General features: G+C 38.6%; 1 pseudogene; it reads right to left on the bottom strand.

The window, feature by feature from the left end:
- Nucleotides 1–23,756: 23,756 nt before the first annotated feature.
- LOC122789534 lies at nt 23,757–23,905 on the bottom strand (annotated as a pseudogene).
- Nucleotides 23,906–27,257: the final 3,352 nt, after the last annotated feature.

The following is a 27,257-nucleotide window of genomic DNA, read 5'->3' as shown; positions in this document are numbered from 1 at the left end:
AATAGTACATTTTGAAGAATGCCTACATGAAGAGCCATGTTTGTTTGCTCTATCTCAGGAATAAATATTGGTATGTGTGAAATGACATGTATTCCTGTGTTAAACAAGTTCACAGCAGAACTATTATGAAATGTAGGTGTGGTATTGAAGTTTTCTGCTAGTAATATTGTCAACTTTTGTACTGGAAAAATTGTTACTCTTGGCTTCTACTGTGATTTTTTGAGTCTAGCCATTATATTTTCTTGTCCAATATTAGAGGTAAGGTAAAAACTTGAAATAGTGACTGACTTATTGACAATGTCTGGGTTTACATTTTATTTTGGTATTGGTGAGGAAAGTTATATGATGAGAGAACTGAGACTGGACAATTCAACATTAAAAATAGTTTTCACTAACTGGATAAGCAATGTTTATAATTCCTGATGGCTGACTGTCATTTTAATTTCTTAAAATAAACTGTGTAAGATCAAGTAGTTGCTGTTTTCTAGTAATGTAAATGGGCACAATTAATAAACTTACTTATTAAATTTAACTTATTTATATTAATTCTTATTTATTTATTAAGTTGATATGAATTTTATAAGTTTTGCTGGTTAAGCTAATTAATTTATTTATTTAGTAAAAGTCTTTTTTTAAATAAATGAATTTTTGAAATTGTGATTTTATATAGGTGGGATGAAATATTTATGAATAATTCATGAGCCCATAGGTGAAGCTGATTGCTTGATTTGAATTAATTGATTAGTAATCTATTGGTTAGGAGTTTTAATTAAGTGTACATAAATGGTATTCAGGGATTTTTTTAACATCTGATGAAGTCTCGTGTGAGGACGAAAATGCAATTATTTTTTGAAGTGTTAATGAATGAGAGTTCTTTATAATAAACTTTAATTTTATAAAGTTACGCTAGTTACGTGTTTTTGGCTATGGATACTGCTCTCCGTGCCTTGCATTCCATTTTTCTTGGTCACAATTAATAAACACCATACCGTATGCCAACTGCAAGTCTGCACAGTGAGTCATTGAGTTAGAGAGGAAACTGTTGCTCGTGATCTAGAGGTAATGAATTTCTGAATAATGAAAATGAATGCATGCCTCCAGTGTTGTTTCTAACGTTGGAGTTCATTAACAGAGGGACATGTAAATGCCCCATCTCCAGCGCTTTGCATAATTCATAATGCTGGCAGTTGGCTTAGTAGATGAGACAGCCACGTGCAAAGAAATCTTGATATGTGAAGACTTCACTGGTCTGCGCTATTGCACAAATTGCAGATATGATACTGAGGAGGTCTATGGTTCAAGACAGGGAATGCATGTAGAGGGTAAACATTCCTCATCAGTGAATGCTGCTGATGACAGGTATGCATATAGAGGGAACAGAGGTTATAGTTAGGAATGTTGCCACCACTAGGGGATCTGTTTCTAGAGCAGAGGGAGTGCATGTACATATGTTCTACTACTGCCAGGATAGAGGCAGAGCATTTATATATGGTCTGTCGCTGCCAGGATATGTGTACTCAATCCAGAGAGATAATATTTATGTAGGTTGTACTAAAAGGAAGGAGCTGTCATTATGTTATAATGTCATTCCATGGATCGTACCATGGATGTCATGGGTGTATTGAAGGTGAAAGCGGGCAAAGGGGCTAAGTCCTACTACCCCTGATAGGATAGTTGAGAGGAGTAGATGGTTACAGTATATACTGTGCCTTTGTGAGGGGCATTTGTCTGGGTGAGTTAGGCTACACTGTGACTATGTTAGAAGTATTTTTGTGTGTGTCTAGGGAAAAGTAATTATAGAATATATTATATGGAGGACGTGTGTACAGGTTAGGGTACTAACAGATAAAATGCTATTGCCAAGACATGTTTGGAAGCAGGAGAAGTAGCAAACTATGAAAAAGACCTGGTGGATGCGTTTGCAGGTGCTGGGGGATTTGAAGTTATATCAAATATTTGTAGATGCATTTGGAAGGGTGGAGTGATAGCATGGTTTTGGTTTCCTTTTCCTTACTCAGTGCACAGCTGCTCATGGTTTGCTTGCTCAAAGCAGCACACTATTCTGTGCAAGTGTGTTGAATATACACTAAAATCACTTAATAATCTTTCTCCAAGCTGGTGTAATCTTAGAGTCAGTATATGTAGACAATGGGATGTGTAGAGCCCTACTCACATGACAGAGGTCTAAAAACACTGTTTATCTTGCTGCCAATCACAAGCAGAGTAGCTTTTGTAGGTTGGCAGTGAGTTTGTGAAAGTGAAGCAGGTGGTAATATAGGTTGTATAGAAGATCCACACAATATATGAAAAAACTGCAAGGTGCATTTGGGGGAAATGGGGGGATACAATTTTCTTACACATATCCCCGACTAAAAGGATATGCATTGATTAAGTGGGGAATAATGTCTTTATTAATGGCACTACCTGGAAGCAGCATGCTGATGAGAGAAGGGTGGGAAGATTTCTTATTACATCGTTACTGCTGGAAATTGTGTGGAAAAGACATTCCTGGGACTTGTCTGGAGGGTGGAGTATCTAACAATGTAACAACTGTTGTAATGAGTACAGGGTTTATGGGGTCTAACATTGTAACAACTGTTGTAATGAGTACAGGGTTTAGGGGGTTGCTATATTGTATTAAGCTACTACTAGGATGGATGTGGTGAAGAGGAAGGGTGATGGGAAATGTAATTATTGTCAATAGAATGGCAAAGTGGGAGGCATATTAAATATAGGATCCAGCTGGAGATGGTCATATGAAGAGGGAGATGTCATTATTACTACTGAAGGGCGAGCTTTGTTGAACTACAAGGTATTCTCCAATCCGGCCCTGATGGATCTGCTATACATTCACAAAACAAACAGCACTAGAATTATCCGATGTAAGGATTCTAACCTTGAATGTGACATAAACAAAACTTGCTGGAGGCAGAGGTATGTTTTTCAGAGATTACCCATTCTCTGGAACTGACTTCCCATTCTTGTGAAACAGAACTCTTTCCTAAGAGTGTTCAAATGCAATTTGGATGATTGCATGGGAAAATGCCCTAAGGTACAGGTATATATCAAAGCCATTCTAATTCAGGGAAGTGGATAATTGAGAAAAATTGAGACATGAATAGCTAGGCTTAAAAAGGCTCTTGATCTATTAGCATAGTAATGTCCTATAATTCTATGGCCCTGTGATTATATATAACTAGAAAAAATACACATTTAGAGCCAAGCATCTGGGAAACCATAAACAGAAAGGCTCATCCAGACTCAGCTACACTTTGCTGTGAAGGAAAGGTTAGTTTGCTTTTATTTTTTGTATTACTGTATTGCCTTTCTTTATTTATTTTGAATGGTTGTTTCTTTTTTTTCTGTTTTGTTTGCTTTTTGTTTTATTCTTTTATTAAAACTTCAAAGAACTTCAAAAGAGACCACAGCTCTCTCTGAGAATTTTCCAGCAGGGTCCTCCCTCCCACCTATTTAAGTTGTAAGACTGTCTGTCACTGTGCCGCCTCTGCCTTTCTAGTAACCATATATCCTAATTTCTCTCTCTACTCACTGGCTTGTCTTGGTAATCACAAAAAATCAATTTTTGAAATCCACCCCTTCAATTATTTTTTAAATTTACCATCCTACGGTATTTATTAGTACCAAAATACAAAAGTGATCACCCTTTCAATCCAATCTGCTGTTTTTAAAATAGAGTATCTCCACAAACCTTAACTTTTTAAACAGGTGACTAAACCTTTTACCTTACTTCATCTAAAAACTCTAGTGCACTGCACAGGGGTGTTGCTTTTTTCTCACTTACCTTACAAGCATCCAATCTTACCTTTCTCTCTCTAATACCTGCTGGAAAGGCATAGGAAGCCTTAAAAACTCACCTAAACAGCCTTAAACATTGTTAACAAGGAGGAAATTAATAGTGGGCACTAAACAGCCTAAAGTACTTAAGTACCTTGCTAAGGGAAAAGAGAGCTATACTTAAAAAAAAGCCCCAAAAAAAAGCTGTCCATGGTCAGCTTCCGGGCTTCGGTGAGGGAAAATATTAAGATAGAACCTAACACTGGGTGATTTTTAACACCCTGCCATTAACTGGGAAAAACTCATCTTCCCAACCCTTTTTTTTAGGTTCTTGGAATTCATAAATAAATTCAACACCCTGAATCCGTAATCCATAGTCCCCAGGGGGCTCATATCCTAGACCTGGTTCATTACCAACATGGAAAATAATGCTCATACCTATGGTGGTCACCCGTTAGTCAAGGGTCTGACCATAAGCTTAATCACCCATAACATCCCACCCCATAAAAGTAGACACCAACATTTGTAATTTTAGTCTCCATTTACTGAGCTCTTTTGATTTGGGTGCAACTGTAGATAAGTTGGGTCATTTATTCTGTTTTTTTTTTTTTTTTTTGACATTCTAACACTAGATTAGGTGCTCCTTTCAGTGTATTATAGCCCCTTTCTCAAAGTGAAGTAACATGAAAAAACAAAGAGGGCTTAAGAACAAATTTCAGAAGCTGTTCAAAACTGTGAATGTTGTAATAACCTGCCCAGGATGCACTCCATTTTTCTGTAAGCATATCTGTGGCAGTGACAGAGTTACATACTAAGTCTGAAATGTGAGTTTTGATGATGCTAATTAGCTGCCCAGAGACTGTGATGGTACTTGGTGCTAATCACAGTGGAATGTGCTCATCACCAGTTCTAAAAGTTCTGCAAAGGCATCTTCAGCAAGGTTTAAGCAGAGATAATTAATTATGTGTAGAGTAACTCTGCTTCCCCTCTTCCTTTGGTAGCTTCAGACCCGTTTATAACAGAAAATCCAGTCAGCCAAGAACAGGCACAACATCTGAGCTGGCAAGTGTTGATCTGAATAATTGATGCATCATCAGTCCTACTAAAATCCTATGAACTTGCTGTATTTACACTGTTTACTGAAAATTAAGCAAAGGTTTACACACTGCACAAATACAGACCGACACACACACACCAAAATGGCTTAATCCATCTAGCCCAAGTCTGCAAATTCAAATCTACACTATGATTTAGACACACACACACACACACACACACACACACACACACACACACACACACACACACACACACACACACACACACACACACACACACACACACACACATTTACTTTAGTGCAGAAATATGCAACTGCACACAAAACAACCCCTTGAAAAACAATATTACCTACATAAATCAACTCTATAGAAATTAAATACATTCATATTAGAGAAAGAAATTAAAATAAAAGAAAAAATAAATAAATAAAACACAGATTGCTGTTAACCAATCAGAAAATAACAATAATGTCAAAATGGACCCAGTCTTATCTAAACTAAAGTCCTTAACAGGACTCAGAGAAACATTACCAAGGAAATCTCTTCTAAGACTCCTGAAAAGGACCAGAAGCCACAGGGTACTAAAAGTTCATACAATGACTTAAAAAATTAATAACAAAACAATTTTCTTAAAAACTTCTAAAAAAGGCACAGGATGCAAAAATCCTTTTTAGAACTATAGGAAATAAAAAAAAACAGTCAAAGAGAAAACAAAGTCTTTCTGAGGACTAGAACAACAGTAAGGATGAAAAATACGCATCTTTCTGAAGACTAGGACAAACGTCAAATAACATAAAATAAAACCAAATGGGACAGCTCAGAACCACCTCAATCAGAGCAATTAATTTAGCAAATTGGAATGAATGGTTGAAATCATGGATGCAGTGTGCAGATGCAGGATGTGTGTATGTCTGCCATGTTGGGTCAGTATCCGAGTGTCTGTGCAAGATATATGACCTGAACTGAGCAGAACCGGCTGCTCCAACTGAAAGATTAATAGTTACGTAAATTCCCATTGAGTGTGATAGTGTGCTAGAGGAATGTGCATGAAGATGAGTTGCTAAATGGCAGAGCAGTGCAATTTAGCTCATCTGGGCAGGGGGACTATACTGCTGTGCCTTCATCTATGAGTCTCCAGCTTATTCATCTCAACTATGAAAAGCAAATTGCCTGCTTTATTGAGTTTTAGTCATCTGTGATGTAGCCAAAATGAAAGAACATGCTGGAATGATATTAACAAAGACATAAATACTACTATAGCAGGCATTTCTGATGACTGTTAGACTTGCAGGATGGAGAAATGAGCCTTCAAAGCCAATGGAAAGTCAAAAAAAAAGGAAAACAAATATTAATATTAAGAAAAGGGCCAGAAGAAAGGTTAAGAACATTTGAAAGTCCACAAATATCATGACAAGTATAAAGAACGTCTAGAACAACTTCATGTTGACCAAGATCTGATGCAGGAATGATTAAGGGGAAGTGAATTTAAACCAAAAGATGGAGGGACATAACAGGCCATGTACACAATGGTTTACAAAGTCCAAAAAAATGGGAGAAAGAGACAAACACAGGTTCTGTAAAAGCAGAGATGGAAACAGTTTCACATCTTTTTTTCCAGTTGTGATGCACTCATAGCTGATCGTCTGTATACTGAAAGGCACAATGATACAGGAAGACTGCTGCATTGGGGATTGTACAAACACTACAGTATGGAAGTAGTTGAGAAACACTGGAAACATGAACCATAAAGCATTACTAACAATGATGAAGTTTGGTTTATATAAGATTACCAAATACCAACATTTCAAAAAATAGATGCAAGAAAAGCAGATATAATAGTCCAAGAAAAAAAAGATAAAAGTAGCATTAATGACTGAAATTGCTACAGTGGTTATAGTGTTTATGTACCAAAAGACACAAAGTCATAAAATACCAGGATTTGCAAGCAGAAAGGACAGCAAGGTAGAAGATATACACCCAGACAGTTCCAATAGTTGTAGGAACAGCAGGACTAATAAAAAAATAATTTACAGCTGTATTTAAATATGTTACCAATACATGTAACTCTGTATGAATTACAGAAAGAGGCAATCCTGGGTATATTGAGGGTGGTAAGAAGAGCATTCTTGGCCAACATCAATACTGAAGCAATACTAATAATGATTTCATGAACTCTAACTGTACCCTAACTTAGGAATGGGTCTAGTCATGTCAAGGTATGTCAAAAACCTGAGCATTTATTTAAAAAAATAAACATGATACTGAGAACTAAAACATTTAATTTATTGAGATGCATGCTGCCTGAGTACAAAGTTTCATATTTGATCTAAACAGCCCTGACATGCAGAGGGCACTGTTAATATTCATTTATGATGAGAAATTTAACAATGGATACTACCATGTCTAGCTGCTTGGCTTTTTATCTAATATAATTATCTGTTTGGAACAGGGAATACTGCCCTTTCTTCTTTACTATTTCTGTTACAGTACGCCTTGAAGTTCATACAGTTCTGTATTATTTCTATCTGAGTTGACATTTCTGGTCAAAACATTATTGATCTTAAGGAAGTTGCACTAGGTCTGTTGTGTCTGATATTTATAGGTTTCCTGACATGGCTGGTCTTCTTTTTTTTATACTCGGCTAAATCAAGAGTGATTTAGTGAAAGTGGGAACATGTTAGTGACAAGAATGGTTGGAATTGAAACAGTGTGGAATAACTGACTAATGTATATTTGTTTGATGAACACTTCACCCACTGATGGGGGACTATGCTTCTACACCCCTGGTTACTAAATAAGCTAACTTCAAGGTTGCTCCAACCTGGAAAAGCTGATGTTGCAGAAAACCAAAATGTTCCTTTTACTCTAAATTTGTATGACAGCACATTTACTATATATTTATTAGTGATTATCAGTATGAGGTCAACGCAACCATCACAGGAGGTACAGAGGATGCAAGTCCAATACAAAATAAATTAATTTATATGTATATATTGGGTCTATATCAGATGAATGAAAAATCCGTTCATCGAATACAGAATAATCAAAACATCACGGAAATCAAAATCGGTATTGTGGGGGGCTGCACCCCCCCACCCCCCCTAAATATATATTCTAACTCCGAGATTGCACTACAGTGAGGAAAGGGCAAATATCCTACCCCACAATACCATTTTCGATGTCTGTGAAGCTTCGATCTTTACACGTTCGATGAACAGATTTTTCGTTCATCTGATATAGACCCGTATATATTTAGGTTCAAAGGTAGGTACTAGGCTATTGGCCCTAGGGCCTATATAAGCTTAGCCAAAAATGTACCCTGGCTTTCGCCACCCAAGAAAATTATTTTCCTGTGCTCCTGTCGAGCAGAGCCACAGAGGTGATCCCCGGGGTGAATTTCCTATTTCCCATCCAATCAAGATTTTTCTTGAAGAGTGCTAATGAGGAGCTTTGTTTGATATAGATAGGTAGTTTGTTCCAGAGTATGGGAAGTCTCTGGGACAGGAAACTATCCCTCCAGCATGTTCTGTTTATTGTAGTGACAAGGTTTAGGTCCCTAGAGCATGTAGCTCGGAGGGATTGGGATTTCTTTAAGTGGAGCATGTCCAACAGCTCTTGGTTTGACACAGCTTTGTATGTTAGGCAGAGATTGCCTTTGAGTAGGTGATATGTGACAGAGTAAAGCTGGAGTTTTTTTGAGACAGTCTGCGTAGGGCATCTGTTTGAGGCCAGTAATCATCTTTGTGAGGTATTTCTGCAGCCTTTCCAGTTGTTGTAGATGTCTTGTGAGGTACATACCAAAAGGGGTGCTGTAATCTATAATGGGTCTAATGAGTGATGTGTAGAGGGAAACAATGACCTATTTTTTTCCTGGATGAGAAACCTTTTGTGATGAGGTGTGCCATGTAGAAAAATTTCCTGACTACTGTGGCGATGTGATTATCAAAGGAGAGACTACTGTCCACCTGTGTCCCAAAGTCTCTTTTCACACTTTCGGTGTTAAGTAGACTACCATCTATGTGGTAGCTCATGGGTACAGAGTTTTACCAAAGGGGATGACAATGCACTTTTTGGCATTGAGCTTTTGGCCATGGCTTTGACACCAGGCATCTGTCTCCATGAGACCCTTTTGTAGGATGTCCACATCATTAGATTATGGCTCCTAGTTTGCAATCATCTGTGAACTTCATTAGCCAAAGATCTTCTGTGTTAAGCCTGTACTTCAGAAAAATAGATAAAAAACAGGAGAGGACCCAGGACTGAACCCTGTGGTACTCCACTTGTCACTGGTCTGAAGTTGGATTTGGAGTCTGCTACTTTCACAGTGTGGGTTCTGTCAATGAGCCAGTTGGCAACCCATCTTATGACATAGGGATTTATACCTAGTTTAGTGAGTTTATCTATAATTTTAGAGTGGGAGATGGTGTCAAAAGCCTTGGCGAGATCTAGATAGGCTGTGTGAACCACTTTACCCTCGTCTACGGCTTTGTTGACTGCTTCAAAGAAGTCTATCAGGTTTAGGAAACATGATCTGCCTTTTACAAACCCAAACTGGGTGGAGTCCAGAGTTTGGAGATTACCAATGTCTTTGTGTATAAGATCCATGAAGATACATTCCATGGCCTTGCAGACCAGGCTCATTAGGCTAATGGGGCAGTAGTTCTCAGGGTCCGTGGTGGCTCCCCCTTTGTGGAGTAGGATAACCAGTGCTGTGCACCATTCAGTGGGCACAAAGCCTGAGGTGAGGCTATAATTGAACATGGTGCTTAGGTTGGGTGCCGGTTCATTCTGCAGTTTGTATAGAATGCAGCCTGGGATGTTAACAGGTCCCGTGGATGCTATGTTCTTGGCTTTGGAGAGTGTAGTTTTTACCTGTGCAGCCGTGATTACAAGAATTTTGCATTCTTCCGGTATAGAGCAGATCTGAGTGTTGCCATTGAGATTCTTGACATATCTATAGAATGCTTTGTTGTTGTTTTAGAATCAGTGGCGATTTTGTTTTCGTAACTAGCTTTGGAGGATTTTATGAGGGATCGCAGCTTCTTACTTGAGGCTGACCAGGGAGTTCCTCCAGTCATGGGATTTTACTCTTTTTTGCAACAGTTTCTTTCTTCTTTAATACATTTTAACATTTTCTGCATTGCTGTATGAGAATTTAAGCAATAAGAGTATGCTTTTTGTTCACTGAACTGAATTATTAAACAGGAAATGCAATAAATCATTAGGTCTGTCAGGGTACTACTAGACACGGTGTGTCCGGGGCTGGGGGCATACTGAAGGTGAGTAGCAGGGTAGCACTGTCAAAACTCCCGTATGAATACCACACAACTGCACCTTATTTTATGTGCATACACAGATGGCCACTTGGGCACAGACAGTGCAGTGTTGCATGCCAGGAATGGTTGTATGCTCTGTGAAAAATTATTCTTAGAATTAATATGCAGGAATGAGTAACAAAATTTAGAAAATAATCTCGTGCTTACTGCTAACACTGCTTATTTGCTTTTCATTTTATTTTTATACTCTGTTCTGCCACTTGTTGGGATATAATGCTATTACTAGTGTCTATATTAGAACACCGAACTTTCAAAATTTCGAGTGTTCTAATATCGAACTCTGTGAATCGAAAATTTAAAACATCGAACATACAGAACAGCAAATTTTTTCCTAGGGAAAAAATTTGCTGTTCCAAAACACATACACACAACACAAGCACACCAAACAAACAGCAATCCACACACATACACTTAAACTCTTACATCTAACCCTACACTAAACTATACATACACCACTAACTATCCACTTACCTTAACCCAAACCCTAACCCTAAGGTCCGTCACTATCGCACAGTCACCTCACCCACGCCCTAACCCTAACTCACCTACCCCACCCTAACCCTCACGTCCACACAATCGCACACTTACCTGACCCGTGCCCTAACCCTAACTCACCTAACCTGCCCTAACCCTCATGTCCACACAATCACACACTTACCTGAACCCGACCCGTAACTTTCCACCACAGTGCTGAAAATACCAAAGCAACAAAAATGGACAACCAAATTCTTTCCCTAGGAAAAAATTTGGTTTTCTGTTTCTTCGATATTTTCAGCGTTTGCTGAAAACGGGTCGATATTAGAACACTCAAAATTTTGAACGCTCGGTGTTCTAATATAGACCCTATTAGTATAATATACAGATGCCTGTAAAACTGGTTAGTATGTTGCGGTCTGTGCCACAACAATAATGGTAGCTTTATATGAAGAAAACAGTGTAAACATCTCACTGATTTGCGGTGTGTGTGTGTGTGTGTGTGTGTGTGTGTGTGTGTGTGTGTGTCTGCATGCAAGTGTGTATGTGTATGTATGTCTACCTATATGTGAAACAGACAAGTTATCAAACCCAGAGAATGCCAGCGCAGGTGATTGACCATGCCAGTAGTGTTTCTGTGTGAGATTGTGGTATAGTGGGGGTAGGGGAAATTTGACTTTTCCCCACTGTAGTGCTTTCTCAGAGGTAGTATATATAATTATCAGGGGCTGTGTGGAGGACTTGCCTCCCTGCAAAAAAATAAATAAATACATAAATAAATAAGAATCCCCTTGCAAAAACAACTTTTTAAAATTTCAACAGGCTACTGATCATTAAGTTGTGTTTGAAAAGTTGTCTTCTGATAGATCATCATCATGTACCCATATATATGTGTGTGGAGTATCTTATGAAATGCTGAACAGTCATATGAGCAAACTTCTAAACAGTGATCAGTTTATTACTTTCTATTTTTTGCAGGGAGGCAAGCCTCCTTGTACACCCCCACACCCCCTGGTAATCCGTGGTGGTGGTGCTGCGGTAGCATTTTCGCCTCACAGTAAGACGCTGTCTGGTTCGATTCTCAGCTAGAGTGTCTTCTGCGTGCAGACATGTGTGAATGGGTGTACCTTCATTGAAGGTTGTGCGTCAGGGCTGGTAACTCGGCACGTAAAAATCAACTACCAATCATTAGCGGACCGGAGTTCCGCTGTGGCGACCCTAACCAGGAAAAGCCAAAAGACACAACAACAAATATATATATACATCTACACACACTAACTCCAAGATTGCACAACAAAGGATAAAGGGCAAATTCCCTTACCCCATTGTATCTCGATCCCATTCAAAAGACTACTGCAGAAACTTGTTCACTCACATGAGCGTTTGCTTTTTTACAGCAAGTGAGCATTCGCTCTTATAGATATATATATATATATATATATATATATATATATATATATATATATATATATACACACACACACACACACACACACACACACACACACACACACACACACATGGAGTGAGACATTGAAAGAGAGATGTATATTTAAATGTGTGTGCATGTGTAATATATTTTATTTATAGTAACCTTAAACCTCTTGTGGGTAGATTAAAAGCATATATGCAGAGCAATGTAAAAATATTCAAAAAATATGTATATGCAGAGCAGTGTATACATTTTCAAAAATACATATAAGCTGATTAAATTATCCTAACAGAAGTAAACGGCAGCCCAGATCTACTTCCCCATAATCTATAATGAGGAAAAACATGAACAAAGATGCACTAAATATAACATACTGCTCAGATATATAACTCAAGTAAATGACACTACAAGACACTAACCCAGGAATTCATTAAAGTGCTTAGGACGAGAAGTATGGCTAGTGCTAAAAAAAAGAAGCCCTTCTCCCATGACATGCCCATTTTTAATTTAGAAACTTCAAGCATGATGAGGTAAGACTAATTTGCATGTCTCTGAATCCCATTTATTACCACAACGTGTAGGTGATTGCTGATCGGTATGTCATGGAAGTAAACAGCTGCTTGTGGTGGCAGTGGAATTGTACTAGTCCCTAACCTGTCTGTTCTTCCATTTCCATCCCCCTACCACCTGTAGTATTTGAAGTGGAATTATGGCACTTACCTATTATGCCCTGGTAGCTATTGCATCCTTCCTTCCCTGAGCCCTGTACTAATGTACTAATGTTGGTGATGTAACCAGAGTAACCCCTGGTGTTTAGTGGTTCCCCCACACTCTGATTTCTGTTGTGCTATCAGTGCCATTATGGCACTTAAGAGTCTTCCCTTGTGCTATAGTGCGTTCTCCTCATCCTCAATCTCTACTTAATAGTATGTGCTGGTTGTTTAGTGGTTTCCCCCACACTTCTAATCCCTTAATGCCTCTGATGCCATTATACTAATCTGGGATTATTCCCTGGTGGTCTACTGATTCCCCCACCATTCCTGTGAGATGCAGTTGAATACAGCCAAACATTTATTTTATAGAGGTAATGCTTTATTGCAGTTATCTACTACTGGAAAAGAAATATAAATGCTTAAGTGTGGGGCTTGTACAGTTTGTAGATATATTTATGAAGGGCCATATATTTGTGTTAAACTTCTAGACAGAACTATTTCTATCCATGGGCATTATGCACATAATACTGTTGGTATTATTTATTTCACATTTTGCTCATCTTGTGACACCTATTATGGAGTTATGTTTACTGGAAAATTTAGTAAATGGCCATTTGAACATTTGTATGACTTATTGAGTATTAATAATACCATTTTAAACACTGTAGTGGTGGTGCTGCGGTAGCGCTGTCGCCTCACAGTAAGATGTTGTCCCGTTCGATTCTCAGCTAGAGCATCTTTTGTCTGGAGACATGCATGAATGGGCGTACCTTCGTTGAAGGTTGTGCATCAGGGCTGGCAACTCGGCACGTAAAAATCTACTGCCAATCATTAGCGGACCGGAGTTCCACTGTGGCGACCCCTAACCGGGAAAAGCCGAAAGACACAACAACAACAACAATAATACCATTTTAAACATCTATCTGATAATCTTGACTGTAAGAAGCTTTATTTTACCATCCTTGAGTATGTTACACCAGCCTGAAGAGGTGAGTCTTTTAAGAACAAGGATGAGACAAGAGAGGCTATTTGGTAATTCACATGAAGTGCTGATATGTTCGCAGCGCTGATGACATTAATATGATTTTAGCTAATAGAAGGTTAAAAATGAATCAACCCATAGTATAAAATATTTATATATTTTTTTTAAATGAATGCAGATTTAAATATTTATTCTGATTTAGGTCACATGGTTTGTTTGTCAGGTGCTACCCTATTTAAGTGTTGAGACATCATTTATCTGTTTTCTGAAGAAGTCCTTAGTAATAAAGGACAAGTGTTAAGAAGTGTGTCATTATTTGATCATTTTTTTTCATCCTCAAAACCAACCAAAAAAAATTAAGCAAAATAACATGCAAAAATAAACAAAGAAACAGCCAGATGGAACAAGTGTGTGTGTGTGTGTGTGTGTGTGTGTGTGTGTGTGTGTGTGTGTGTGTGTGTGTGTGTGTGTGTGCAGGTGCACATGCGTGTGTGTTTAATATACACTAACAATGTAAAATAGAGCAACAAAAAAATTCGATAAATATAACAGTAACACCAAATAATCAAAAACTTACCTAGGAAAGCACTGCTCTATTAATATATACTGAAACAGACCAAAACAGATTGAAAGCCGAGCTAAGGTGATGTGGTATTAGTGTATCATTCCCAGAGTATAGTATACCTATAAAAAAATCAAACCAAACCATTGAAATGAATAAGAAAATGTAAATCAATCAAGCAATCAATCAATCAATATATAAAATAAACAAATATAGCTGTACGTTGGAGTCTAATAAATTAAAATATCTATTGCTGTAGGGTAGAGGAATTCAATTAGTTTATTTCTTATACAACTCATTCTCAAACCCCACACTACCATGTATTTCATTTATTTCAAATAGACTTTCATACATTCTGAGGTAGCATACACTTGGTTAACTTCTCAGGAAAACAGCTCAAACAACACGTGGTTCCACCACTGCAATATTTCATTTCACTCCATTCCATTTAGAGTGCACCTCCAACATGATTACAGTTAATTTAATTCTTTTAGTAATGAAAATAACCGTTTCCTGGTTGAAGATAAGGTTTACTTAACAGAAACTTAATTTCATACATCAAACACAAACCACTAGTGACAAAGGCTCTTAAACATACTACCTAACTTTAAAAACAATAAATAACAAAACATCTACATTACTTCACCATTAGCCTCTATGTTTTCAATCCTTGGTTAACAGTCTTCTTCTGAGCTGTCCTGTTTCTTTGTAACTGAGACTCTTAGGGGTTATACCAGCTTGCTCATTAAGCTCATTTTAAGGCCCACATCTATATTTCTCTTGGTTTCTGTTACTGAAGTCTCCTAACTCTATTAACTCCTATAGTGAGGTCCTCTGACTTCTTCTTCTTCTCTCTTTCTATATCTCTCTCTTTTTGAGCCCAATGGCCTTTCACTTAGTGAGGTCTCCTTCCTCTACCAACTTCTCTAGTGAGATCAGCTGATCACTTATCTTTCTAGGCCTAATGGCCTGCCTCTCTCTCTCTCTCTCTCTCTCTCTAGGTCCATTGATCTGTTTCTCTCTACTCTAACAAGCAATTATTTTCCTCTTTCTCTCTCCGTCTCTAGGCTTCATATTTTCCCTTTAGTAAGAGGAATATCCCATGCCCTCAACTCAGGTAAGCTCTTTGGTTCCACCTATGGCCCTAGTTCTCATAGTTAATTTTAGACTCTGTCACTATACTACATGACTCCTCCAGCTCTAACCAACGGGAATGAATGGCACTATTGGCCTGCCATCTCCCAACATGGTTAACCAGCCAATTTAAATCAGGCCACCTTCATACAGAGGTACTTTGAAGCAAAAATGCCATGAATACCTTGATCTGCTGCTGTTCTACACGCTGTCCATTCATTATTGTTTCACTGTGTCTACCCTGTTCTGAATTCAAAAATGTTACAAAGGCAAACTTCCTGGATTGTGTGATTCCTTTGTCATGAATCACAGCAGCTTTTGAAACCTAGCCATATTTTAAGAAAATTCTTCTTAGGGCCTGATCAGCAGTGGTATAATCCAAACCACCTATGAAAAGTTTCTTTTATTATGACTCTACTTTTTGCAATAATTTTGACAAAAAATGCTCTCTCTGTTTAAATTTGGTAATCTTTGATCTTTGTGATAAATTTTCTGAAGCAATACTGTTATCATATTTTTCATCCTGACATGTCTTTGGGTCTTTTCCTGCAAGCTGCATTTGTATTGTAGACTGTTACATTTTTTTCATTGCCAACAAACATTCATTTTGACAGAGTTTTGTGTTTTACAAGTCTCTTTCTACTTTATGCATTTCCAAAATGTTTATATTTTATTGCTTTTCATTTCACACATTTTCCAAGTTTGTGCATTTTGTTCTGCTGCTCATTTTATAACACATTAGACTGTTCAACTTGTGTGGAAGCATCAGTCATTGTTCTACCTGATGTGGTTTACGGCAGAACAATATACTTTTTTCTGTTATTATTTACTTTCACCTCTAATCTTGGTTAAAGTTGCAGAGTTTCCCAGTGCTTTTGTATGGCTACTTATTTTCACTTTCAACCCTTTGCTTTTACTTTGAGCTGCAGTGTTCTCCACAATACTTTTTCTTTTTCAGGGACTGTTGCAATAATTTCAGATTGACCCATGTGCTCTTTACACAACTATGTGGACTGTTTTACAGACTCTTTCTATTCCCACTGGGTCTCTGTTTCTGCATCAGAACTTTGATTCAACCTATTTTCCAATACAGCAAGTATTATATCACTCAGTGGCTTTGTACCCTTTGCAGACTCACACTTTTTCATTGACTTGGACTCATTCTTTTGCATTTAAGTCATTGTTTATTATCTGTGATTTTGCTTCAGCTTTAACCCCAGGTCCTTTGGAATCCATGATTCATCGTGCTTTACTTTCAGAAGACACAGCACTCTGACTTACATCATTTTCTTTTCAGGTATCTTTGGTATTAGAACACTATTGCCCTCAGTGACCCATGGCTTTAGTTTATCAACCTGCCTAGCCACATTTATACCACTGATGTGCCTTCTACATGGTGATTCATAATCTTCACGGAGTTGGATAGACAAAGCACTCACATCCCTGTCCAGTTTAGTTGTAATGTTTTTCCACTGCTCAGATACTATTCCTTTCTGACCTCTGTGGACATTGACAATCACAGCTTTTTTTTTGTTTGTTTTATATTCCACTTCTATGCATTACACTTCTCTGATTTATAGCTGCCTACTGTTTATTCTACTTAGGATTTTCTTTCAAGGCACTTTTCGTTTTTTTATTTAGATAAGTGATGGTGAAACTATGACGTGTGTCAAAGGTGACACCATTACCTTTTAGGTGACACACCAGCATTCACCAATACACAAGTTACCAAAGAAACCGATTGAACAAAAATGCAAGAAATGTGTGACCCTGCACTTATCTATTAAAACTCAACAGCAAAAAAGTTATTAATTGATGCTAATCAAATCAAATGTTTTCAGTTCAATTCAAAATTACTATTCCAAGTAGGGTAATTTTTTGTGCACTTTTTTAAGCCCAATTATCAGTACACATATTGTTTTCTCTATAGTAAGTCGTTGATTTTTCTTTTACTTTTATAATACATAGCAGCACACATGATTGGACTTTTTTTAAAATAAATGAATATGTAAAGAATTGTTTTTCTTTTGTTGGGGGGGCAGGTGACACACCAGCAAAGTCAAGATAGGCATTTTCCAAATAGTTGACACGCCAAGCCCAAAAGGTTCGCCATCACTGATTTAGGTCATCAGTTTGCTTATCTACCTAAACTTGTAGTGCCCCAGCATGTTTATGTGCTTATATATTTTGTCTCAAGAATAGTCACTTGGTCTTGAATATTGACATTCCCATTCTGCTCAGACTTATGACTACTTTTCCATTACCCCAACTTATTCAGTAGTCTTTGACAGTCTTTTAATCAGGGTCTCTATTTGCTAATATGCATTTGCCCCACCTTTTTTCAAACAAATGACACCTTTACAGACAAGGTGCTCATTTTTTGCCCTGTTTTCTCCTTCAGTTGTGCAATGTTAGCAATTAACTTTTTTGATACCCTCTTGAATACAAAACCCCTTCCTTTTTCATTTATGTCTGTTCACTCATATGTTGATTTTTCCCACGGGATCAACTATTATTTACACTCAGAGGACATTTGCTCATCTAACAGTTTCTACTCCAGATTTAATAACCTCATCCCAGGTGATTGCTTCTGCGATTCATCATTTTCAGTTACATTGGATTTTGTGATCTTCTGTACATTGTTGACCTCCTGCCTTAGAGAGATTAAATCCATTTTAAATTGCTCTTGTTTCAGTATCGCAGGATCGAGTTTTTAAATCAGGACATTACCTGTTTCAACCCCCTTAGATAAAGTTTCTATTTTATTTTGTAATTTTGCAACATTTTCAGCAAGTGAAACTGTTAACATAAAAATGGTATGCAAGGCTGATAATTTGTTTTCAGGTTAGAGGAAAATTAATTTATAATTTGCTATACTAAGGCATATTTAAAACCAGCCCGTTTGTACTTTGGTATATTGCAAATTTTCTCTTGCAGCTTGTCGAGTAGTTAGTACATTCTTTGCTACTGTTTTAATGACCTTTCCCATAGAGTCTTACCAAGCAACAACGTTGTTTCATTTTTCAGTATCAGTCTGAGCTATACTATTCTTGTCGTCATTCTCAAACAAGCTTTCAATGTGCACAGTTGTACAACATGCTTGTGAAACAGCTTTTGCCTCTGCATATCAGGAATACATTGTTACAAAACACATTCTTTCATTCTGTTGCACCATACTTAATTGATCATCAACACTCTGTTGAGTGTCACCATTAGATTACATTTAATATGATTCTGAGGCGCGCGCGCACACACACACACACACAAACACACACACACACACACCCACACACACACACACACACACACACACACACACACACGCACACACACACACACACACACACACACACACACACACACACACACACACACACACACACACACACACACACACACAAAGTTGGTCATTATACTGCTTTGTAATCCAAGAAAACAATGGTTCCAAAACACCAAAAGCACAAACCAGTCACACAGAGCTCCTATAAAGGCTGTCCCTCCCTCAGCAATTGACTGCACGATAGTATCAACAGAAACACCAGTTCACATGGATAAAAATGAAAGTTTAATTCCTCCAGCAAGTAGGCACCAGAGTGAGGCAAACAATAAAAACAAAACAAACAGTTCTGGTATTAAACCAACAGATTAAGCGCTTTCATCTTCTTACAGAAGACTTTGTCAGAATAAACAGAACCCTTCTCTACACCGATTTTTATAGTACATTACTCATCTTCCATTGGATAAAACATTAATTAAGTAATTAATTAATTATGCAAATGGTGCCAGTGAACTAGAATTAAAAAAAAAAAACAGTATTATTAGTAAAGTTATTTAAGCAGCAGTCGCTGTATGACAGCTTAAAAAAAACAGTTTCTGTACTTATAGTACTTTTGTTTTCAGTGTATATCAGGATATAAATACATATGAAAGATTTTGTTCAAACTCTAAAACTACTCATAAAGGTAAAACAAACAAAAAAAAATATCCATTACAACATATAGGAAACAGCCATAAAAAGTTAACATGGTTTTACAATAGGCATACTAATGAATGTGTATACATAATTTAGATTTTAGCCCTTCATTTTTAAGGCAGGAAGAAGTGAAATATGATCATTCATACCGAGTGGGGTACAGGCATCCAGTTTTAACTGCCATATAATTTCTTTATATTCTAACATATTCTCCCAATCCCCACTCCTATCACTAGGAACCACCTTTTCCAGGACCCAAAACTTACAAAATCTGGATGTGTGCACACCAGACTATGCCTATACAGAGCAATGATTTCTCCTTTTCTATTAATGTCATAATTATGTTTGTATACAAATTGCTCAAAGTATGTTCGGTTTTACCAACGTAATATGCCCAGCAATATTTGCAATAAGCAAGATTGACCACCCCTTTTGAATAACAGCTGTTGTACATCAAAGTCTTAAGGATAGAAGGTATATTTGGTATTTCTAAACTCTTATAGTTAGCCATAAAAGTACATTGGGAACACCGTCCACACTTATGTGTTCCCATTTTCGCTATTGTCCCATCGATGGTACTGCTCTTCTTCTCCAATATTTCCTTAAGACTATAATTTCTCTTATAACTGTACCTCAATTGTCTGTTAAATACATCTAACCTACAGGGCATTCTTTGAAACATACCCCATACTCTATTTATAGTTTTCTTTATCCACTATGTATCTTGGTCAAAGGTCATTACTAGAGAGGGTGTAACAGGTGATGTTCCTGTAACCAAACCCTGTTCTTTTATTAAAGGTTCCCCATAGAGTAAGGGTATATACAAATTTCCCCATCCTTGTAGCATTTGTTCTTTAATAGGTCTAATCAATTCATCCAGGTACCCTCATTCTAAAAAAAGAGAATGAAGATAATCTAACTCCTGCATAAAATCATCCTTGCTGGATGTTATCCTTGCAACTCTTACCATCTGTCCCTTCACAATATTACGTTTCTGAAAATAGGGATGACTACTTTGGTAGTGTAGGTAAGAGTTGGAGAAACACCTTTTCCTATAAACCTTAGATGTAAATCTGTTGTTATCCAAGTCTTTTTCTATGCAAACATCCAAGTAATTAATTTTATTCAATCCTATTTCATGGGTAAAATTTAGAAATTCTGTGGTGGAATTAAAGAATTCAATAAAACTGGGAATCATCTCAAGGGGTCCCTTCCACACAATAAAAATATCGTCCAAAAAACGAAAGTACCTAGACATATAATCTTTATACATGGAATGAAATACACAATGGATTTCCCAATATAACATAATAATATTAGCAAATATGGGGGCACAGGATGAACACATGGCAACCCCATCTAGTTGGTGGTACAGTTCTCCCTGAAAAATCAAAAAATTATTTTTGAGCACCAGCTCCATATTTTCAAGTACCAACCTAAAATCAGCTGAAGATAGAAATCCAAACTCTATCAACATGTGTTCGAACCTTCTAGGCCTTTTTGGTATGGAATAACAGAAAATAAATCCTTGATGTCCACTGTCACAATAATAAATTCAGATTTAAACTCTAAACATCATATCTTATGTAAAAAAATTCCCACAAATCTATAAGAATATGTGGGTATTTGCACTGGTACTGTTTTAATTTTGTGTCCACAAATATTCCCAGGGGCCGTGTTTTTGAACTCTCAGATGTGACAATAGGTCTAATGGGTGGGTTTCTGACATCCTTATGGACCTTGGGAATCCCAAACATATGGGTATGAAGGGTTTTGTAACCTTCAAAAAATGGTGTAGTTGTTCGTTAATAAGACCTTATACATTACATTACAGACATTACACTGCTTTGTCTCAAAAGAAGCACTTCATGCAGTTTTGTCAAGAGTTTTACAAGCTTTATTTTAATATTTTTCTGCCTTTCATTATTTATTGAAAAGTTCACTAGACTTAGAGCCAGCTCCCCCTGGTATCAGATAGTCAACACTTTTGTTTTTTGGCTAAACTTCAATACAAAAAAAAAAACATTGTGCAGCTGTCAGATTTCCAGACTTTTTCCCATATATAAACTCTACACCTTCCTGGCTAACGCTTCAAGTACAATTTATTAAGGAACAACACACCAATCAATGGTTTAATGCCCCTTTAATTTCATGTTAATTTCCAACACAACTGCTTATTTTACATACCACACAGAGTTTGTTAGAGCCAGGCAGTTTTAAAGATAAGTAGTGATTTTTTTCCACATGGCTTATAGACTCTTTTGTTACACAATCACATGTAGTATCAGTTTCTTTTGTCAATACAGGATCGTGTCACACTTCGCAATTAGTAGTAACATTTATATCAACTGATAAAAGGGCTCTCTCTCTCTTCAATATATTTCCCAAGACAGTTTTAAGAACAGTTGTTAGAAAATGCATCCTCATTACTGAATTGTTATGATTTTTCTTCAGTATATATGACACTATTTTGTTTCTTCTTCTTTTCACAAGCTATAATATTTTATAATTATTTAAGCTGCTTCATTTCCAAATGCCTTCTGGACATATTGCTTCTTTTGACCCACAATAGAAACATATTACTATTTCTTCTGCATGCACACAGATTTTCCTAGTACCCCATCCCAAGGAATTACCCTCTAGCTCAATGTCAGAATAGCCACTGCTATGGCAATTCCTTTGCTGTTCTTTTCACAACACATACAGTACAACACTTCTAAGGTAAATTATCGTACTGCTGTAAGACCTTATTACTGTTCAACAGCAACAAATAGTCAGACAAATGGAACAAAATATTTCCTCTGGGATAAACACCATTTGACTTTTGTGCACATACTGAATTCTGAGACAGACAAGTTACACCCAACCATTTAACTTTTAACTGGAAATTAAGCTTACAATTATCATCAAACGTCTGCAGGAAAATTTCATACTCTCTGTTTCAGTACATATTGTGAAAATAGGTATAATCTGGTTTGCATGTAAGAATAACAGTCTGCTCAACACGGCTCAACCAATTTGAGACAGCATACCCTTCTTGGCTAGTTTTTCAGGGACATTAAATCAAACAGTATAACAGCATATATTTTGACAACTGAAACATTTCATTTAATTTGCATACGTGTCCTACATGGCATTTTATCATTTTAGGAAGGAAGAGGGCAGTTTCCTGGTTGAAATTATCAGTTAATTTATTGAACAAAAACTCAATTCTTATATTAAAATAATTTTTAGTGACAGAGACAGAGACTGTTATACTTTAGAAATAATAAAGAACAGTAAAACTCATAGTCCTTCAAAATTCATCTCTATACTTCCAGTCCTTGGCAATAGCAGCCTTTTCCTGGGTTATTCTCCCATCTTTTTTTTATAACTGAAATTCTCAGTCAAAAGCTATATCAAGTCTGCTTATTAATGTCCCTAAATTTATGTTATTGATTATTGAGGACTTCTACTTTCACTCACATAGCTAATGGGGCTCTACTGATCTCTTTTCACTTTCTCTAGCCTAATGGACTGTCTCTCTCCACTTTTAATCAACTTTCTGTTAGTGAGGTCTTTTACCTCTTGAAGAAACTCTAGTGAGGCTCCTTGACACCTTATCTCCCCAGTTCCACTGGTCTGTTTGTCTCTGTTTTGACAGGTAACTAACTGTCTTGCTGTGCCACAACATTTCCCCATTATAAGAAAAGTACCCTGCCTCCTCCATTCAGGTAGGCTTCCTTGACTCTAGCTAAGGGCCAGTTCTTATGTTGTACTTTGGACTGGGTCACTGTAGTACTAAATATATGCTCACACACACGTCATGTCATTTGGAGTTTGAGTTTTTAGGTCAAACTCCCATTTCACTCAGAATTTTTTTTTGTGCTGTTGGAGTATGTTTTGGTTTGGTGGATTTTGTTGTGTTTATTGGGGGATGTTGTTGCTTTGGGAACTACTGTTTTACTATTAATTTATGGCTAGTTTGTATGTTTATTTTCTTTGTACCTGTATGTGCAAGCACATTTAAGTACAGGTAAGGATGTTACCATTTCCTGCACAGTTTTCTAATCTCAGAGCTGGTATATTTAAATAGGAGGGGGTATGGGGGTACAGCCCCCCACATAGGACTGAAAGAGAATTTGCACTTGTAGATAAACTTTTTTTGATGGATTATTATAGCAATAACCCACGCCTGGGTGTGGGTAATGCTGGATTTACCCACGGTTGTCGTGGTTTGGTCACGAGGGCTCCCTAAATGCCCTGGCAGCACCCTCACTGGGGGGGACTCCCCTACGGGCTATTGAAGGCATGATAACTCTCAGACTGGCATAGCCCCAGGAGTTACCTGGGGCTACAAAGTGCGTTCAAATTGTCAATGATCAATGTGTCCTGCAATTCACATTAGTTCTCACAGCTAGCTGTTTTCTACATTGATGCACCAGTGATCCACTGTTCAGAGTTGTACTGGTCTTCTCTGTTGCTCATTCCACCCTGGCCACTGCTTGGTGGCACAAGTGGGGTTGTCAGCACCACTGCTAAAAAAACATTGCAACAAGAGAAGCAGACAAGGTTTCACTAGTGTCGTAGCAGGCAACTGGACCAGGGTTACTGGACCCATGTCATGGGACAGCAGGGAGTCCTACGGCAACCAGCACCACCCTCTCCCATCAGAGGAGGTGGTCCCGCTGACCTACCAGGTCTTTGAACCAATGCCCCACTGGGAGCAGGGCATCCTGCTTGGGTACTTGCAACTGCTGTCTAAAGGGGAGAATGCAGGTGCACCCTTGGGGTACCCCCCCCCAAGGTGGGAGGGGAGGTTGGAGTGTCCCCCACTGGGATGGCACTCTCTTCCCCTCTGTGGGTGTTGTTGCCTCTGGGGCACTTGGCAGATGGTGCTGCTCCCTGGGTACCTCCTTTATGACCATCCCTCCATTTCTGAGCCACAGAGCAGCACCTGGTGTGGCCAGATCCCATGGATGGGACCACACCACATGGATGGGACTCCTCTTCCACTATTGGGAGGTGGGGAAGGTGTTGCTTAGTCCCTTTTCTCTCAGGAGTTGTGGGCACAGCCCCACAGGCTATCTGGACTGAGATAACTGTGACATGACTTGAAGAGGGGATTGGGGGGCCTTCACAGGAGTGGGAGGTCTCACAGTTGGGGATCAGGCCAGACCATGCTTCCGCCCAGCTGGCTGGACTCTCCTACCACCATTCAGCAGTGTCTCTCCAGTAATCTGGACCAGCCAGAGGAGGAGGAGTGGAGAGGGTTGATCAAGGATGAGTCCATCCTCCCTGCAAGGGCATGGATCCTGTCCTTCCACCTGCGACAAAAGCTTGGCTGGAGGGCTAACTTTCAAGTTGATCTCAGCTTTTTGCTGCTCTGTTATGTATGAAACCCTGACCCAGAATCAGGTCATCTATGAATGATTTAGCACCTGGTTCCCGACGAATGTCAGTACACTGCTGGAGAGAGGTGACCCCCTTCTGTTTGTGCTCCATCTCCCGTGATGAGTGGCACTCCTCACTGACCTTAAGGCCAGCTATCCTTGGCCAATTGGAGATCTGCACTCCTGCAGTATCATTATGTTTAGGTAAGATTCTTACTTAGAGGTGTTCAGTCATAATCCTACAGATGGTAGCTTTGCAACACTGTCTCCTCAGCCAAGCACATATGACAAAAATCTGAACCTGTGGTTCCTCTCGTACTGAGCAGGATTACTATCACAACAACACATCATCAGTATGGTAAAACTAACCTGCCTCATAACGATCTAAACCCAGCTCACATTCCCTACTAGTGGGTGAACAATACAATACTTGGTAAGTTCTGCTTCACAGTGATAGGAAGAGCCAACATAGAAGGATCGAAAAGTTATGTCTCTGTGAATCCTTGGCCACCACAAGCCAGTTATTCCTGTGGTAACTTTTCTGACACCTCCTGCTTAAAACCCAAAAAGGGATCATGAGGCCCCCGCTTTCACAGTCTGTATTCATACTGAAAATCAAGATCAAGCGAGCTTTTGTCCTTCTGCTCCATGGGAGGATTCTGTCCTCCTTCAGCTTGCCTTTGGACACCTGCAATACTCTTTGACAAGTGTACTTCCCTAGTCAAACTCCCCAACTGACCCTGTCTCCAGAGTGAGTCTCTCCTGGATTCTTGGGTGCTTGTAGCCAGAAGAGAAAGCCCTGGTGGGGCTTGCTCCCCGTCTCATGAGGTAAGTGAAAAAAGGATAAGAATAGTAGTATTTCTGCAGTGGCTGAGGCCTTCAACTTATTCTACACCTCTCATGTCTCTTCACAGTGCCAGACTAGAGTCAAGCTCAACAGGGTCTTCTTTCCCTGCTGATTTTGCCAAGCTTTTCCCTCAGCTGTGGTGTCACTAGATAGTAGATAGGGACAGCTCATCCATTCATAAACATGGGAGAGTTCATCCATTCATGCACATCACTAATTAAATGACCAAGCATTTGGCTACCCTAAGAGAGTCATAGTTACCTCAGAGCATTGGGCAGAAATCAGTTTGTGTCAACACCCATCTCTGGCCTTCATGATGTTTTGTTTTAATTAAACAGTTAAGAGTCCACCAGTCTGCAGCAGTTCTAAGTCAGCTACTAGCTGCTGGACAATGTGGGACTCCAGGCTGGACCAGCACCCACCACAGCCTGGGCAATACACAGGAAGGGCTGCAGCCATCCCCCCAGCCCCCCCAGAAGGGTGGGGTGCAGTGAGGAGATGACACCTCATCCAGATGCAGCACATGCCCATCCACACTTCACCCCCAAGCCAGACTGACACAGCCCTTAGAGCCAATCCTTGTCCTAAAGTTATGGATCTGGCTTGCTGACTTCCCTTACCTACATTGTTCTAACCTGCTGCACATATGGGTATAGCCCAGCATGAGACTTACACCCTCTCCCCATATTTTCAAGGGCTGGCAAGAGCTCACCTGACACTGCTGGAACCGTGACACTTTCCATGGCATGCACCGCTCTCTCAGTGTGAACCCATCCCAGGGCACCCTGCCCTTTGCAAAGAAAAGAGAACTCTCCCAGGGGCCCCTGCTGGCTTCTCCAGGATCATTTGCTATCCCTTTTAATTGGCCGAGTGTGACGGAGACCATCACCCTTCCCTTTGGAATGGCACTTGGCTGTCTATAATACATTGAATATAAATTCAATGATTCCAAGCTTTTTGGCAAAAAGTGCAGCTTCACTGAGGTGACCTTCCTGGTGAAGGTATGCAGGATCCTTTCCAAATTTTTAATATGGTATGGTCACAATATGGGACCATATTCAATAACTGGGCATATTACGGCAGTATATAAGGAACTAGTACCTCTGCATGTTGTGTTCAAATACTTTTCAAACATCAACTTAGCAAGCTATTAGATTTCCAATAAATGTCATGAGTGCGAGTACTAAAAGATAAATCCCTAAAGATTAATATTCCCAGTAACCATTTTTAATTCCAAGATTCATTAGTGAACTGCTGGAATAGCAACATTGAATAAAATATGGAAAAATTCTGACATTACTGTATCACAGAGTATTTCTGTTTCTCCAAGGTTTGGCACTAACAGAGTTAGTACCTGTAAGTAGTGGGGGTGCGGAATGCAGTCTCCCACTTTGGGATATACAACTTTAAAGGAGAATAATGATTTTTAATATTCAATGTTCTGTATTTTCATTTTTTTTTTGTATTTTTGGGACTATTAGTTGCACTATAGAATTTTAATAGGGGGCCAATATTTCCAGATCTTTACAGTAATCGGATGACTGAATACTTGTAACATCTCATATAGACTGATAGT

Source organism: Protopterus annectens, chromosome 14.part0, assembly GCF_019279795.1.
Source record: "Protopterus annectens isolate FY-2018-M chromosome 14.part0, PAN1.0, whole genome shotgun sequence".
Lineage (NCBI taxonomy): Eukaryota > Metazoa > Chordata > Ceratodontiformes > Protopteridae > Protopterus > Protopterus annectens.
This window is presented reverse-complemented; position numbering and strand designations above follow the sequence as displayed.